This window comes from Symphalangus syndactylus, chromosome 5, assembly GCF_028878055.3.
Source record: "Symphalangus syndactylus isolate Jambi chromosome 5, NHGRI_mSymSyn1-v2.1_pri, whole genome shotgun sequence".
Lineage (NCBI taxonomy): Eukaryota > Metazoa > Chordata > Mammalia > Primates > Hylobatidae > Symphalangus > Symphalangus syndactylus.
In genome coordinates, this window is record NC_072427.2 from 133,350,065 (window position 1) to 133,369,459 (window position 19,395).

The following is a 19,395-nucleotide window of genomic DNA, read 5'->3' on the forward strand; positions in this document are numbered from 1 at the left end:
ACCTCGGAAATCACCTTTCAACGCTCTTCTTCTATGAGTTCAACTATTTCATTTAGTAGCAGTGTCATTATCAGATTCACTGATGTGATAGCACAGTGTTTGTGTTCAGTTAACCCTTATTTTACTTGTTTTATTTTATTATTGTTGTTGATCGCTTCGTGTGCCTAATTTACAGATTGAACATTATTACAGGTAAGTGTATATAGAAAAAAAACAGAATATATAGGGTTTGATACTATCCACAGTTTCAGGCATTCACTGGGGGTCTGGAATGTATCCCTTGCACAAAAATAAGTTACTGTAGTAGAATGGATATATAAATTATAGTATACTAATCCAATTGAATACTACACAGCAATTCTCCCTACTAATCCTATTAGTTCTGTATTTCTGGAGAACCCTGAGTCATACACCATCTGACTCTAAAATCTGTTAAATCCAACCCCCATTTCAGAGATTGTGAAACTGGGAGTCTTAAGTAACTTGCCTCGGGCAAACCACCAGTACATTTGGACTCAGCCTGTGCTCTTTCCACTAGGCTACATTACCTCTCAGCTTCCTCATGGAGCAAGCACCATGCCCCGTGCGTCCCTGTACTGCCCCTCAAACACACTGCATACTGCTCTGAACATAACAGAGCAGCAAAGAACATTAGAGCTGGTGGGCAATTTCAAAACAGAGTAGAAATCTCTCATTTTGCACATGTGAATACTGAAGCGAAGCTACATAGCAAGAGCCAGCTCCAAGGCACATCTCTCCCAAAACCACGATCTGCATTCTTTTTCCTTTCTTCCTCTACCCAATAAATGTTTGTTTATTTTGTCCTATTCCAGATCTGAAGAGAAGAGAAACGTGAGGGAAGAACAGGCGGTGGCAGCCAGAAGAGAGTGGGTGGAACAGTCCCTGCAACTCTTCAGAGAAAAGAAAGGGGCACTGGCCCAGGCCCAAGAAGTGTCCCTGGGGGCCGATGTCGGCAGGAATGCCCGCATCTCCACATGCGGAACTGAGAGAAGTGCCTGGCAGATTCAATCATACAGTGACTCAAATGTCACAGCATGACTATAGAGAAAGAATAATAGTGGAAGCATCCCGGCCAATTTTCAACAGAAGGGCTCAGGATAAGGAAGCTTAAGAAAATTGCCGAAGAGAATGATAATGACAATAATAAAAACAAATAGCTACCATTTATTGAGCACTTATGTGTCTGGCATTGTGCTACACACTTTACATATCAACCTGATGAAGTACAGTTATTATCCCCATTTTATGAGGAGGAAACCGAGGCGTGGCAAGGCTGAGGAAGTTGCCCAAGGGCACACAGCTTGTGAGGTTAAGTCTGGGTACTTTAGCACGTAATCACAAGGGCAGGCATTTCGTATTTAAGGCTGTAGTGAGTGCTTGGAGTACGTCATCTCCTTTCCTTCTCACAGAAGCCCTGCTAAGTGTGTATTAGTCTTTTCATTTTATAGGCGAGGTAAATAAAGTTCAGAGAAACTAATTGTTCAAGGTCACACGGTGAATGAGTAGCAGGGCAAGATTCCACCTCCAACTGGTTTTATTTTGACGCCAATCATAAGCGTGGAAATAACTGCCACAAAAAGTTAACATACCTGGCTACTGAAATAAAATTTTAGTGGAATTTGTCCATTTGATGTATTACTTATAACTAAATCCCAGTGACTCTGATAAGCTGCCTGCAACCCAGGGCCTAAGGTACTGAAACAAGAGAAGCATGAGTTTTATTTAGCCATTTTTCCTCTAAATGTCAAACCACCTCTCTCCACAACCCTCACCATCCTAAGTAACAACAGCGGACACTTGTGTAATCATCAGCACTCTTAGAATAAAGGCATTCATTCTTTCCTATAAGATCTTGATCTAACTCAAAACCACTTTTGATAAGAAAAAAAAGACATAATAAAATATAGAAGATACATACAGCAAGAACCAGAAAGAATTTCTCCTTCTGGAAAATTATAGAAATTATCTTAATAAAGATCCACTTCTATGACCCCAAAGACTTCTGCTCAACTAGTGTTAACATCTTTCACGTATAAACAATTCAACAAAAAGGAAATATTGATATGGCTCTTAAATATCTAAACAAATGCTCCTCCTCAATCATAAAAAGAAAAGGGCAAATTAAAAGCACATAGCAAGATTAACTTTAACCACAAAGTAGTGGCAAAGTTGTGGGGGGGCGGAAATCACTCTTATGAATCGATGGTAGGAGTATATAATTGACATGACTCCGGGGGAGGGCAACTTTGCAGCATTTATCAAATATAAAATGCATGTACCATTTGATCCAGCCATCCACTCCTAAGAATTTATCCTACAGATTTACTTACACAAGTACAAAATGACCTGTTTACAAAGTTATTTATTGCAGCACTGGTTTTAATAGCAAAATATGTGAATCAATGTAAATGTCCATCAGTAAGGGACTGTTCACAAATCATGGTTCGGCTGTGTAATGGAACACTGCACACCACAGAAGCAATGAGAAACTCTTTACATACGGAGATTGTACAGATTCTGACATCTGTTATTAAGTAAAACATGCAAGGTACAAGACAGCGAATGCTGTATTCTATAATACAATATGTATAAAAGGTTAGGGGGATAATAAAATATGCACTCATATATGAATAAAATACATTTGAAAGATATATAAGAAAGTGCCAACATGCATTGGCCTTAGGGAAAGGAAGCTGTTATTTGGGGAACAGAGATGGAAGGGAGATTCATCTATCCCCTGTACTACATGAATTGTTTTTCCAGCTTTACTGAGGTATAATTGACAAATAAAAATTGTATATATTTAAGGTGTGCAACTTGGCGTTTTGATATCCATACACTATACCTTTGAAAATTTTAACCACGTGATTGTATCTCCTGTTCCAAACGTTAATAAGTTAAATTAAATTTAAAAAATTATTATTTTAAACTTGCTTTCCCCGCAGGGGGTAAGGTGCAGAATAAACAAAGAGTAGGAAAAGATAAGTTTCTTGATACTTTCTGAGTTGCTATAAACATTTACGCTTTTTAATTTTAAAAAATCCAATAAAGATTAAGAAGGCAATTTTTTTCATAATTCCTAACAGAATTTTTGACTATTAAAAGAAAACATAGACTATTGTGCCCCTACATTTTCAAAAGAAGCTGAACCAACTATATTTCTTTTTCCCTCAAGAACGGATTTTCCTTATTTTCCATTTGGTAAAGATTTAGAAGTGTTGTTTTGCTTTTTTCACTCCCCGAGAGCAACTTAAAGCCCAGCTCAATACCTCCTCAGCAAAATAGTGATGCTTGAATCCAAACTTAAGATGTGACTAGAGGTTTCAATGCTCCCATTTGTGGCTTTGTACATGACAGTGTCCTGAAATTTGGTCACCCTGGCCATGTTCTGATCATTCCCCTTCTTAGAAAATGCATCACAGAAATTTCTGTATTTTCTCTGTCATTTGGGAACATGGCTCCAGAAAGCTTTTTAATTCTTTAAATGTTTCCAAATGTTAATTGAAGAGCACAACAGCTGTACCAAGTCATAAGTAGCATATCTTCAAGACACTCTATCCTTTATGAAGTGACATTTCCAACACTTCCAGGAAAGTATGAATAGACAGAAATTACATGGCTACTAAATCAATAAACAAATAGGTGTTTTTTGATATGTGATTATAATGTACACAAAACATTAGAAGCTTCCCATTAGAAATGAACCTGGTAGAATAAAAACCGAGTTAGTGGCCAATAACACTACTATCCTAGCTGAGTTCCATGGAGGAAGTATGTCCTAGTTCATGAGGGCTGCTATAACAAACTACTATAAACAGGGTGGCTTCTAAACAACAAATACTTATTTATCACAGTTCTGAAGGCTGGGAAGTTCAAGATCAAGGGGCCAGAAGATTCAACGTCTGGTGAGGGCCTGTTTTCTGTTCATAGATGGCACCTTCTTGCTGTGTCCTCACATGGGGAAAGGAGCAAGGCAACTCTCTGGGGCCTCTTTTATAAGGGCACCAATCCTAGTCATGAGGGTTCCATCCTTACGACATAATCACCTCCCAAAGACCCGACCTCCTCACACTATCACACTGATGATTGGGTTTCACATATAAATTTGGGGGGACACATTCAGACCACAGCAAGGTATAAACAGAAGTTAAAGAAGCTTCAGCTTCTGTTAACGTATAAATACATGAAACAGAAACAAATCTAGACATGTTCACATTTTGGTCCCATACACAGACTAAATATTCTTTAAACTAAATATTAAAGGGTACTAAATGGGACAGGAGACCAGCACACAAAGCCTATTAGAAAACGGCTCTTGAGCAGTGTATCAAAAGCTACTTAGAACTAAGAAGAGTAATGAAAAGATAAAACCACTTCACAGGTGTTGTGGTAGAACTGCATCTGTAGTTAGCAGTGAAACGGAAACCGTGGTGGTCCCCAACGCTGGTAATTGCAGCCCTACCCAACTATCCAAATGGCTAGTAGGAAATCAGATAAAATGTTTTTTTAACTAAATATGTATTGTGTCACTACAGGATATAGATCTTTTATATTCAAAGTGTAGCCCATAGAGCAGCAGTACTAGTATCACCTGGTAGGATGTTAGAAATGTAGAATTCTAGTCCACCCTCAGACTACAAAGTTAGAATCTGCATTTTAACAAGATCCCTAGCTTGTGATTCACATACACATTAAAATTTGCGAAGCACTGGTATAGAGTATGAACACAAAAGGCAGACAGATCTACATTGAAATCATAGCTCCGGCACTTAGCTTTGTAAATGAGCAAATTATGGAACCTCCTGAAGCTCCAACTTCCCATTTTAAAAACGGAAATTATAATAGCTGGCTTATATGTGTTATGACAACTAAATGGGAGCACATATAAAAAACATCAAGCAGAGTACTAGGCACCAAGTAGGTGTTCCTTGAACATTAACTCTCTTCCTCTACACCCCTTCCCATTTTAAAAGAAAAAAAAAATGTTTTTACCATACAAAAATGGTCAAGTTTAGAAATTCTTAAATCCCCTACAATATTATTGACAACTAACTTTAGGCTTCAACCCACATTTAAGCTAAATGTCTTTGACTGATTCCATTAATACAGCCTGGAGTTTATAATCTTACACAGCCATCATGGAATATATTCCAGGTTTGCAATATATATATACATACATATATATATATATATATATATATATATATATATGTATATATATATACACATATATATACATACATATATATATATATATACATATATATATATATATATACATGAATTAGCCAAGCACAGTGGCACATGCCTATAATGCCAGCTACTCAAGAGGCTCAGGCACAAGAATCACTTGAGCCTGGGAGGTGTAGGTTGCAGTGAGCTGAGATTGAGCCATTGCACTCCAGCCTGGGCCACAGAGGGAAACTCTGTCTCAAAAATAAATAAATAAATAAATAAATAAATAAATAAATAAATAAATAAATTATAAACTTATATGGAAACAATAACATAAGTGAATCATTAATATTACAAAATAATTCAGATTGCAGGTCCTGTTGACTTATTTTCGTATACACAGAACAGTCATATGTCAAATTTAAAAGCAAGTTTGTATATACATACTTTTTATCTCCCAGTCATCTAATCAAGTGCAACTGTTGCTATAACTATATATATTTATCTTGAGTGACTATAAATGGTAACATTAAAATAATAATAATGGACTAATTGTATTGTACACCGACTCATATCAGGAACTGAGCTAGGCTATTTATATATTTGCAGGAAAACTGTAAAGAGAAATGTAGAGTCTTAATTAGGGAGGGGGAGTTGGGCTGGCAGGACTGAGGAAAGCAAAAAGAGAAAGAAGCTAAGCTGTAAGTCTGCCTTTCTTCATGATCCAGAAGACATAGCCCTCCTGCGCATATAATTCACAATCTTCCTGCACCCAGCTATTACCAGTCCCTCGGCTGATAGAAAAATGCAAGTTAGTTCACTGCAACCTTGGCATTATCAGTACTGCACAAAGCCCTCTTCAGCAAACAGCACAAGAACCATCCTATAAAATCCCCAGCAAGCATCTGTCTCTTTGCAGTTAGCTCCTCTCTTGCTAACCTTCCTGTTCCTTCCTTACAAGGTGTTTTCCCACTTTCTTTAATAAATCTGCCTTTCTTTCCTTACTGTCTTGGAACAGTAAGGAAAGAAAGAATGGTAAGAGTTCCAAGACAGTAAACGAAGAAAGGCAGATTTCTTAGAGAAAGAACAAAAAGTTCTTTTCCAAGAAGAACTGTCTTGAAAAATTCTTCTTACTGCCTGTGCCACCAGGCCAGATATATGCTAATCACTTGAGACAAGAAACACTACAATGGGTTGTGACATTTTGAGAGGCACCTTGGTAGGAAAAGTGTGAAGTTGCTGAGGAGATTGAAAACGTCTTTCTTCACAGTAAAAATGACACTAGCGTAAGTAACTGGCTGTCTTTCCATCTACCCCTTCCCCCAATCCAGTCCTGGACATGCCACCAGAAAGTGACCAGCTTGAGGTTGGGGAGGAAATAACAAACCTAGAGGATTTTGGCACTGCTAACCAGGAGCCCAGGAGGGCAAGAGGCTTCTAGGAGTACCCACTGTTTGAAACCACATGTCACGACTGGGCCATTGCCTGTCCAGTCACAACTGAATTTTGAAACGATCAGGAATAGCAGCCAGCCCAGCAGCACTGGACATGTAAGCAACCGAGTGGGAGCAGTGATCAACAGATTCACCAGGCCCTGAGATTTCTCCTCCTCAACCAAAGGGCAAGGTGATTACAACTCAGCAAGACAACTCTTAAGAAAGAAAAATGCCAGGTTGTAGGCTCTCAATCCTGAGGAAATTATGCCTGAGCCCATGAGAGGGACATAAACTCGGGCCAGGCTTTAGCCAGAAGAAGAGGGGAACACCTCTAAGGAGCATGGGCTCCAGAGAAAATTGTGGGTCTGTCTTAGAGGAATAACAGCTAAGAAAGACAGGTAATGAAGTAGACAATCCATGCAAAAGAAAGAAGAAGGAATGGACCAGGCTGAAGAAGAATGTTAAATAATCTTAATACATAGTCTTGAGGAGCTAAGGAAAGATTTGTAAATCAAAGCTAAAACTAGAAGACATAAAGAAGAACTAGCTGGACGGACTACGCAAAATATAACAATTAAGATAAAATGAGGCCAGGCGTCGTGGCTCATGCCTGTAATCCCAGCACTTTGGAAGGCCAAGGCTGGCAGATCACCTGAGGTCAGGAGTTTGACACCAGCTGGCCAACATGGTGAAACCCCGACTCTACTAAAAATACAAAAATTAGCCAGGCGTGGTGGCACATGCCTGTAATCCCAGCTACTCGGGAGGCTGAGGCAGGAGAATCGCTTGAACCTGGGAGGTGGAGGTTGCAGTGAGCTGAGATTGTGCCACTGCACTTCAGCCTGGGCAACACAGTGAGACCCTGTCTTAAAAAAAAAAAAGATAAAATTAGCTTAATAGCAGAATGAACACAAAGTAACATACTCCTGAGAAAAATCACCATAAACAACATACCCACCTAGCAATGTATAAACCACCGAGGAATCTGAGAAGTAAATATCAAACTTTCTATTCAATGATTTTAAGATGCCCCTTTTAGAAACTAAAAAGGTGACTCCAAAATAAGCAATTGTATGGAAGAGCCAAATAACACATTATTTTTTGTTTTGTTTTGTTTTTTTGAGGTGGAGTCTGGCTGTGTCACCCAGGCTGGAGAGCAGTGGCAGGATCTCGGCCCACTGCAACCTCCACCTCCCAGGTTCAAGCGATTCTCCTGCCTCAGCCTTCCGAGTACCTGGGATTACAGGAGCCCGCCACCACGCCCAGATAATTTTTGTATTTTTAGTAGAGACGGGGTTTCACCATGTTGGCCAGGCTGGTCTTGAACTCCTGAGCTCATGATCCACCCGCCTCGGCCTCCCAAAGTGCTGGGATTACAGGCGTGAGGCATCGCGCCCAGCCTAACATTAATTCATAATTTATTGATATATATAAATCTTTGTAACCCAAAATAATGCCACTCTTTTAAAACACACACGAATATTTACTAAATTAAATGTACCAGGTCACAAAGGAAGTTTCAACAAATTGCACAGAATCAGCTTCACGGAGGGTTTGTTTTCTGGTCATGATACAGTAAAATTTAAAATCAACCCCAAATTGCAGATTTTTAAATCTCATACATCCAAAAACAAAATATTATGCTGCTGAACAATCATTACATTTACAAGAAAATTAATTACAAGAAGGATTATAAAATATTTTGAATGAAATAGTAATAAAACATCAAACATTTGGTATGCAATTAAAGTAGTACTTCAAAGTAAAGTTACAGCTTTAAATGCATTTATCAGAAACCAAGAAAACATGAAAACAAATTAGCAAAGCATTCAACTCAAAATAAAAGCAGAAAAAGAATAACAAGTAAACATAGACTCATACAGAAAGGAAATAATAAAGATAAAAATCAGTGAAATAGATCATTTTAAAAAATAGTGAAGTTCCTCATAAATATATATACATACTATGTACTCACAAAAATTAAAAATTAAAAAGTAAAGTTTAATAAAATTAAAAGCTGATTTTTTGACAGGATTAATAAGATACATTTCTGATAAAACTGTTTAAAAAAAAAGCAAAATGCAGGATGAAAGGGGGAATAACACAGACACAATAAATTTTTTAAAATACAACAACAAAATAATGAATTCAGAAAACTCTGACAAAAGGGAATTTCTGGGAATGTGTAAGATGCCAAAAGTGGCAGTAGAAATATATTTTTAAACTTGAGTTTAAGTTCAAAGGAGCTTATCTTAGACAAAGCTAAAAAAAAGTGACAGATTAAGAGAAGATATTTGCAATGTCAAAATCAATGAGGAAATTCTATTTAGAACACCTAAGGAACTTGAGCAAGCAACAAGAAAAATACAAGAAACCCAGTAGAAAAAATAGGCAGAGGAAATGAATTGTTGGTAATTCACAGGAGAGAAACCAAATAGTTAATAATACTTGATGTTTCTGGAATTTTTAAAAACCCCACATAAATTACACAAATTAAAACAATATTTTACTTTTATAACACTTTATACCCTTCAAATTGCTGAAAAAAAAGAGAAAGTCAGAAATCCCTAAATGGAAGCAAACTTTTGGGGAAAAAGGAACCTGCATGTGCTGCTGCTGGGACTGTAGAATGGCAAAGTCATTCTGGAAAGGAATTTGGCAATATCTTCTGAAAGTAAGTATGTGTATTCTAAGATCTAGAAATCCTATCACTGAATACATATAGCCTCAAGAAAACCCAGGCATAGTTCCACAAAGGTATATGTACAAGAATGCAGCCTCTTTGTGCAAGTGGGTTGTCAGATACCACTCAGATGTCCACCTTCAGCACTGTGTATGAGTAACATGTGGTGGATGAATATCATGAAACCAGCAATGCATACAGTAATATGGACTGATAATAAACATATATTGCTCACACATGCAAGAAATAAAACCAGCTCTATAGTACTAGAGCATTTAAGTACAGTTGACCCTTGAATGATGCAGAGGTTGGAAGTGCTGATCCAGCATAGTCGAAAATCTGCATGTAACTTTTGACTCACCAAAAACTTAACTACCAATAGCCTACTGTTGACCAGAAGCCTTATTGATAACAGTCAATTAGCACGTATTTTGTGTGTTACATATATTAGATACAGTATTCTTATAATAAAGTAAGCTACAGAAAATAAAATGCTATTAAGAAAATCATAAGAAAAATACATTTAATATTCATTAAGTAGCAGTGGATCATCATAATACTCTTCATTCTCACTCTCTTTGGGTTGAGTAGGCTGAGGAAGAAGAGGCACAGGAGGGGTTGGTCTTGTCTCAAGAGTGGCAAAGTTGGGAGAAAATCTGCATATAGGTGGGCCTGTAGTTCAAATCTGTGTTGTTCAAGGGTCAACTGTACATTTGAAAACATTCACAGAAATAAATACAATTATTTTTCAGGGTACATACATATCTAAGTGCATATATCGAACCCACTACACTGGGTGCCTTAAGTAGGGAGTGAGGGAAATGGAGGTGAGCAGCAATACACTGGAAAACATGCAGGTTAATAGAGAGAGATGGCAATGGGATACAAAGGCAATCAGGTTTCCTGGTCAGCATGAATCCTGCTTGTGCTCTGCATGTGAACCATGGGTTTCAAACAAGGCAAGATAAGCAAACTCTGGCCAGAGACATGAGCAGTTTACAAATCCTGAGAAATTGAACAGTAATACAAAAACCAAAAAGGAACCCCCTTGGGGATGAAGGATGAACACTGGCTATTGCAAACTAGATGAAAAAACCGGTGTGATATAATAAAAAATAAATATTTGGACTTTGTCCCCAGTTCCTGGCACAGAGCTCATAAAACCCTTTGAATCTCCTAAGTGATAAGAGCGTCTTTTGTATGCTAATGAGCTGACTCCTGGCTGGGCCCCTGGATAGCTTCAGGATGGGGGATAGTCGCCAGAAAAACCCAGCCATCATTATGGAGTTGGAACTTGCACCCCTCTCCCCACCTCTGGGGAGGGGAAAGAGGTGGGAGATTGAGTTCAATCACCAATGGCAGTGATTTAATCAATCACGCATAAGTAAGGAGACCTCCAGGAAAACCTTCAAGCAAAAAGTCTGAAGACCTTCCAAGCTGGTGAACACACTGATGTTCTGGGAAGATGGTGAGCCTGATGAGAGCATGGAAGCGCTGAGCTACCCAACCCACCCCATACCTTGCCCTATGCATCGCTTCTGTTTGGCTGTTCCTGAGTTATATTCTTTATAATAAACCAGTAAACACACATAAAATGTTTCCCTGAGTCCTGTGAGTTGTTCTAGTAAGTTACTGAATGTCCTATTTGTAGCCACTTGGTTGGAAGTACCAGTGACCAGAGACTTGCAATCGGCATCTAAAGTGGGAAGGGTTGTTTGGGACTGAGGGCTCTGACACTAACTCCAGGTAGATGGTTTCAGAATTGAATTGTTTGACACCCACTTGGTGTCAGAGTATTAGAGAAGTGGTGCCAGGACCAGCCAGATCAGTAATGGCTTGGCTAACTGAAGGATTTACCAATTTCCTATAATAATCACCAAATTAAAATAGTTCAATCAATTCAATTTATCTTAATCAAATGTATGATGAAACTCTAGGTTTGAAGAGCTAATGCATGTAGAAGATCTCTACCAGTCCTAAATTTGTCACATAAAGGTGTAGCACACCAAAGTGAAATAATCCTAAAATTCTATCAACCAAAAGAGTCAATCTCAGGAAAATATTAGAAGAGATTTATTCTGAGCAATGGCCAATATAAATGACCAATGGCCTGTGACACAGCCCCCAGAAGATGCTGAGAACATGTGCCCAAGGTGGTTGGGCTACAGCTTGGTTTTTTACATTTTAGAGAGATATAAGGCATCAATTCATACATGTAAGATGTACATTGGTTCAGTTCAGAAAGGCAGGACAACTGGAAGCAGGGCCTCCAGGTCACAGACAGATTCAAAGATTTTCTGATTGGCAGCTGGTTGAAAGAGTTTTATCTAAAGACCTGGAATCAATAGAAAGGAATGTCTAGGTTAAGATAAGGGGTTGTGGAGGCCAAGGTTTTATCACGCAGATGAAGCCTCCAGGTGGCAGACTTCAGAGCTCTTATCAGACCTAAAAAGTGCCAGACTCAAGTTAATTCTCTCCTGACCCTGGGAAAAGGCCTGGAAAGGAAATGGGATTCTCTACCGAATGTAGGTTTTCCCCCACGAAAGACAAGTCAGCTTCATCCTTCAAATTGCCGCCAGGGCTATACTCATTTATTCAGTTTTGCATGGCCCTCTCAAAATATGTCAAAGAAATATATATGGGCCTAAAATACTTCTTTCAGGGCCTATCAGTCATGTGATGCTGTAGTAGAGTTAGGCTAGAATTTGGTGTCTCATTGCTATAAAAAGTCTGTTTTGTTGGTCTTAAGACCTCTATTTTAATGTTAAAGCTGTTCAACTGTGCTTGAATTCCAAAGGGAGGAGGGTATGGCCAAAGAGGGGAGGCACGTCCAACCCTCACTTTTTATCATGGTCTGAACTAGTTTTTTCAGGTTTACTTTGGAATGCCCTTGACCAAAGGAAGGGCCCGTCAGTCAGTTAGGAGGCTTCGAATTTTATTTTTCATGTACAATTCTAATTCCCCTTTTTTTTTTTGGCAGCAACAAGAGGCATAAGAGTTACTCATTAAGTACAATGTGCTCTCCAAATTAGTTTGCACTGGATTGGACTGGACAGGACTTTCTTCTGACCAGGAAGTTCACTAACACACTGTTCTATCTGCATACTTTTTAGTGGGATACAGAAATAGCAAATATTAGCTGGGCTGGTCTAATGCTGTTAGAGCAGTTTGTTTTGTTCTGTTTTTAGTCAAACTCCTTTCAGGATAGCAAAATCGCCTCTCTACATCTCAACATGGAAAACCTAGTCTTGGCCAAGATTTGTGCATTTACTTAATGACCAGGTGGGCTGACGCCTGCTTTTCCAACAATAAACATTTGTGGGCTTCCATCAGAACTATAAAGAGTCTTTATCTACCGTTACGTCCTCTTGTAACTCCATGGGAATTCAGTCATGAGGAAAAGAAAATAAATATTCCACACAAGGTATAAAATGCAGGCCACAAACACAGGTGTGAAAAATGCAACTTTCTTTATTATTGTGTAATGATTTAATTTCTAGTTTGGGCTCCCAGTTCTCCAAAGTTCAGTGGGGGTCTGATACAAGGGTTAGGTATTGAGAAGGAGGTAGGTGATTCTTAATGTTGCTTGCTCTCACATGCATCTTCTGAGCCACCACGGGCCCATCGGGTTGATAGGATACACTGAGTTATCAGCACATGCAAACCGTTATACTGAACCAAATGGCTCCATTAGGTCCAGCTGTGCTCACTCCTATTTCCATGTTACTCTAGAAGACACAGAATCATTCTGCTGGAGCCCAGGGATCTCAGTGCTGCAAACTGTTACGGCATCTAATCTAGGGACTTGTCCTCCTCCCCAGAATGCCAACCTAGCAAACAGGCCACAAGGCTCCTATCTTTAGGACACTGCATAACTCCATTCTGCTCACTTCTCCTCTACCAACCTAAAAGAATGTCCTCTGCTTGAGGGTCAAGGGAGCCTGCTCTCCCTCAAGGTGCTTCCTGTCAACACTTTACCTATGCCCAGACCTCCACTATTCTGAGAAAGGGAAATCAGCAAGAAGCTTTTTGCTGTTTTCCAATCTGTCATAAACTTTCCCTAAGTTAGTACAGAAGATCTTGCTCGAAGGGAGCAGGGAAAGGGTTAGCTAGAGAAAAGGGAAGAGGGAAAAAGGTGAATTTCCAGGAGAACAACTATAAGCTTCCCTCTCGAAAATTTTATTCCACAACATTATTACCACTTCTCTCTAGATAATTCACTATATTTCATGTTCAAAATAGCAACATGCTTAAATAAGCACTTAATAGACAATAATGATCAAAAGGAAGAGCAGGCATGTCACAGAATATTGAATTTAAGTAGGTGATTTGATAAGGATTAGGCATGGAATCCTTTGCATTCCAAACCACATAACTGGCAGTTAATTTACATTTTGAAATGTACACCTGTGAGCACTAGATTCAGCTGTCAATATCTAAAATAAGGTTGCTGCTTTTGAAACACCACAGATGAAGGAATTACACTAAAACTTCCACCTAATGTATTATCAGTGGGACAGAAATATGAAGAAGCCTGGTACTTAGCCTAGTTCCAAGCTGACAAAAGTGTACAGACTCAAGATAGAGAGTGCTGGTTAGGACTCATTCCTGTGTGACCAGCAGAACTCTACCTCAAATTGGCTGAAACTGTAGGAAAATTTATTTTTCATGTGACTGAAGCATGTAGGGCCAGCGCAGTCTTCAGAGGTGGTTTGATCCTAAAATCATAATGTCAACATAGCTGAGGCCTTGCTTTCTCTGAGGGTCCCTTGCCTCTGCCCTCCACCTTGTGTCAGCATCATCTTTCAAATTGCTACCAGGGCTATATTCGTTTATTCAACAAATAGGTATTAAATATCTTTGCGATGGTCTGAATGTGTCCCCCCACAAACTCCACATTCACATGTTGAAATCAAATCCTCAGTGTGATGGTATTATGAGGCAGGGCTCTTCAGAGGTGTGCAAGTCAGGAGGCTGGAGCCCTCAGGGATGGGATGAGTGCCATATAAAAGGATTTGAGAGGAAAAGTCCATTCTTTCTATTTCTTCCACCATGTGAGAATGTACTGTTTGTCCACTCCAGGGAACCAGCAACAAGGAACTAAGGAACCACCTTGAAACAGAGAGCAACCCTCATCAGATACCGACGCTGCTGGCATCTTGATCTTGAGCTTCTCGGCTTCCAAAATGGTGAGAAACAAAATTTCGTTCTTAATGAATTACTGTCTCGGCATTTTGTTATAATGGCGTGAAAGGAATAGGACACTCTCTAATATGTCAGGCATTGTTCTGTTTTGTGAATACAGAAGTGAACTAGTGAGATAAAGCATACCTTCTAGTAGGAACGACATGCCCTATACACAGAGGAAACAGATATAAAATATGGCATTATTTCAATAAGCACTCTGAAAAAAAAAAAAAAAAAAAAAAAACAGAGCAAAAGAGAGTAACAGGAATGCTGGTTTACCCAAGATGATCAGGGAGCCGTCTCCAAGGAAGAAGCATTACATCTGAGTCCTAATTATCGAGTGGGGGCTGGCCATAATACTTACAGGAAAAGAGCTTCCAAGCAGTTGGAACAGCAACTGCAAGGACTCTCGGGAAGGAGTGTTTGTGGCGTGCTGGAGGAAGAGTGAGAGGGCCAGTACAGTTGAAGTCCTCTGAGCAAGAGGGATAGCAGTGTGAGATGAAGAAAGAGCGGAAGCTAAGAAACAATGGTAGGGATTTGGGAGACCATGCTACAAAGATGGAATATTAGTTTAAGGCTCCCAGGAAGTCATTGGAGGATGTGAGCAGGGGTTATCTGACATGTTTTAAAAGGACCATTACACTGTGGGCAGAATAATCCGTAGGGGTGAAAGGGCAGAAGTGGGGAGTAAAAACAGCAGGTGTGGTGGTTGGATAGGGTCCCCCAAAAATATATGTTCAAGTCCTAACCCCTGGCACCTGTGAATGTGAATTTATTTGGAAAAAAATTCTTTACAAATATAATTAAGAATCTCAAAATGAGATTATCCTGGACTTAGGGTGGGCCCTAAATCCAATGACAGGTGTCTTCTGAGAGAAAGGCAGGGATAGATTTGGCACATAGGAACATAGAGAAGCAAGTCAGGTGAAGACAGAGGCAGAGATTGGAGTTATGCTGCCACAAGCCAAGAAACATCTGGGCCATTCAAAGCTGCAAGAGGCAAGGAAGAATTCTCCCCTCACACTTTGGGAGAGAGCATGGTCCTGCTGACACCTTGATTTCTAATTTCTGGCCTCCAGAACTGTGAAAGAATACATTTCTGTTGTTTTAAGCCACCAAATTTCTGACAACTTGCATAGCATCCCTAGGAAACCAGTACAGGAGCTATCACAGGATCCAGACAAGAAATGCTAGTGGCTCAGACAGGGATGCGAGTAGTGCAGATGATGAGATATGGTTGATGGGGTTTACAATTTGAGAGTGAAGCTGAAAAAGCATAGTTTCCTAGAACTAATAAGATTTGTTATTCTACTCTTTTTCAGGAGAAGAGAGAGGCTCTCTTCCCACCATCATCAAGCGATCTGCCCCTCTTGAAGGCAGCCCACAAATCTCAGGAAAAATGAACCCCATCTCTCAGTCTGGAGTAGATCCAAGTCATTCCCAGACAAAATTTCCCACTAATACGCTGCAGAAACGGGCACTCTGTGAGTGCTGAGTTACTGACCTCTTCAGCCCTCACAATGGCCAGGAGAACCTAGGTCAGTTGCAGTCCCCAAGATTAGTCACTTTTAGCCCCAAACCTTCTTCCCCCATCCTTGCCCTACAGTGCCATCAGATATTCTCATTTCAAATGTGTGCCGTGATTCCAAAAAGACAATGGGACTGTGATTGTCTGTTTCATGGCTATGCAAATGGTCTCTCTCTCTTTCTCAACATGAACAAAGAAATGTGCTCCTGCTTCTACTGATAGCCACCCTGTGACCCAAAGAAGCCAGCCAAAGATAAGTGGCCCTGGAGAATGATTCAGAAATAGAACTGGAGCCCTGATCATATCATTGGCCTTCAGCCCACACTTTTCTCTGGACTTTGAGCTACGTGAGCTAACAAATTGCCCTGTTTCAAACTGGTTTGAATTATGGTTTCAGTTCCGCACCTCAAAGCATCCTGACAATCTAGTACCTGTCTCAGAACCATAGAGGCACAAGGGACAGATTCACTCTAACTGGCTGAGTCTCATCAGGGGCCACTTCTGGAACTGTAAAGGGGTCAGTCTCAATCAAATCACATGGCTAAAATGTCCAGCTACAGTGTGAATTAATTTGCAGATCATTTAAATGATACATTACTTTATCAATTTTTTCAGTTAGTGGAGAAATTCACAGGCTTGAAAGAAGTGCTTACTATGGCAGGTCCACACAAATATTGGGAGCAAGAGAGCTAACACAATTTTATTATCCTAATTCTTATCATCTAAGGAATGGATTTAGGTGATCGCTTTAGGTATATGAGCACCAGATCCATCAAAATATAATACACAGACTGAGTGCCTTCATTTTAACAGTTGTTTCCCTGGCTATTAACCTGAGAGAGGACAATCAAGTCAGTAGAGGAACTGTTTCATGGCAAAACAAACCGACCAACAAATACAGAGCTACCAGCAGCATACTTGATATAATCCAATGCGACCTCCATCCTCAAGTCACTTATTCCTGTTCAGACACAGAATGAGGTTTAGGGGCTTATGACTCAAAAGCACCATAGACACTATTCTGCTCTGGGAAGGAAGACCTAGCAGATGTCACAAACTGGCCATTCAGAGACAAATTCAGCCCACAGACATGACTTGTTTCATATGCACAGTGTATATTATTAAAATTATCATTACTATTGAGCCTACACTAAAAAACAGATTTCACATAAAAATCTAGATTTCTGGTTTCTCTTTAAAAACTGAAAGCTCATTTGTAATTGAATCAGTATTCCCATATGGTAACAATGGCTACAGTGAGGATACAAGCTCAATTTTGCTATACTCCCAGCCAATCCCTGTTATTTCTCAATAAGTCCTCATCTACATTTTCTTTTTAACCCATGTAGGCATTTGTGTTTGTGACCCTGGTCTTGAGGCTGCTGGGAGGTTGCAGCTACTGCTATGTCTCTGTGATTTTGAAAGACATTTGCTTATACTGCCAGAGCTTCTACCACATTTGGCCAATGTTGTCACTATCACAGTTACCCTGATCTTTTCTTTCCTCTTACCTCAGATGGATTGAATCTTTGCAACATAAGAATTCTTACTGATACATTGAAGAAAATAGGTTCTATGAGCTTCCATGAGGATAAGCATTGGAGCAGAAGCTGCACCAAAATGTCACTCTAGGGCTGTGATAAGGAGAAATCCATCCCAGCCTCAAAGGGAAACATGTGCCTATTCACACTGGTTCTGCCCAAGACCTAGTGCTAGGGATATGGTTTCCTTCCTTAGATCAAAACAGATCCTAGAATGGAAATTAGCACCGTTGACAAGGGGGAGCAGAGAAAGAATCCAACAAGATGAAACAAAAATATGCAATACATGGAAGGACTAAAGTAGGTCCTTCCCAATTTTCCATAGCGGTTTTCCTTCCTTAACAAATAGATAGGTTTCATCTTGGTAAGGGAGCCATTCTTAGGCTGGAAAATTTGATTTCTCCTCTTCCTGGGGGTTCAGGCTACAGCTTTCACATTTATTCTTTTATTAATCTTGACATGAAATTCTGTAAGAAGCCAAAGCCAGTTACCATTACCCTTTTGCAAAAGGAGAGCTTGGGGACACAGCAGTCAATTGACTCACCCATGATCTCATGTTCTAGCAAGAGAGGCCATGTTGGAACTGAGTTCTGCAGAATTCTATTCCATTGCTCTTTCCTCTGAAGCATGCCATGTTCACTCACTCCACCTTCCTCTTTAAATGGAACTTCTGTACTGCTATTGTGGCTTTGTATTTAAGTAGTGACATTCAAGGGAAATGAATACGAAATTCTATGATTTTTACTGATATGCAATAATTGAATTTATGTGTGAGGTATATGTAATATTTTGAAGTATGCATATAATGTGTAATAATCAAATTAGTGTAATTGGGATATTCATCCTCTCAAACATGTATCATTTTTCTGTGTTAGGAACATTCTAAATCTTCTCTCTTAGCTATTTTGAAATATACAATACATTATTTTTTAAGGAAAGAGTGATAAAATCTTGGCTTCTTTCTAAATGTTCCTGATGCTGTAATAAAACACTAAAGTATATGGATGTGCCATCCTTAATATATGAAAATAATGCTCCTAAAACATTTTATGGGAACAAGTGCTTTAAGTTATATTTTTATTGGTACTATCAAATTTGTCTTGGCTTAGCCACTTTATTCCACCTTATTCAGAGGCAATGGCATGCCAGAGTTTAAGAGAAATTTCAGGTGCAAAGCCACAATACTAGCTCCATTAACATAATGATTGAATGGACTAAATTGATCAGTTACAATACAGCATTGAGTAAATTTTTTAGCAAAGATGAGTTAGAATAGGGAGCAAAAAATTATATATTTAAGTCTAAGGAGTAAAAGAATAAGAAAAGAAAAACAGTTACCCACACCAACATTTGTTCAGAACTGTGATGCAATTACTACCTGACTACTAGAATGATGGCTGCATGGACCACAGAAAGAAGAAAGGCCACTGATAGAGGACTGAATCAAGGTCTTAGATTTCAATTATATCTCAATAATACTGTCATGTATACTGAGTGAAGGGCATTGGCTAGAAATGACTACTAGGCTAAAGATTAATTCTAATTCAAAAAATTTTCCACAGAATTAACAAACTATCCAATTTTAGCTATGATTTCTAAGACAGTTTCCTTCTGTGACACCACATTCAAAGATCCATAAAGCAGCCTTTTTTGGATTTATTTCACATTCCTCTAGCAGATCCTACAGTGTTCAAAGGAGCCACAGCCAGAATTGGCACAGTGGTTTGCGGTATTTTCCCTGTATCTGAGGAGAAACAGGTTGTAAAGGACTAATCAAATGCTGTCCTCGCAAGAGCAGGGGATGGAAATGCGGGGAATGAAGGC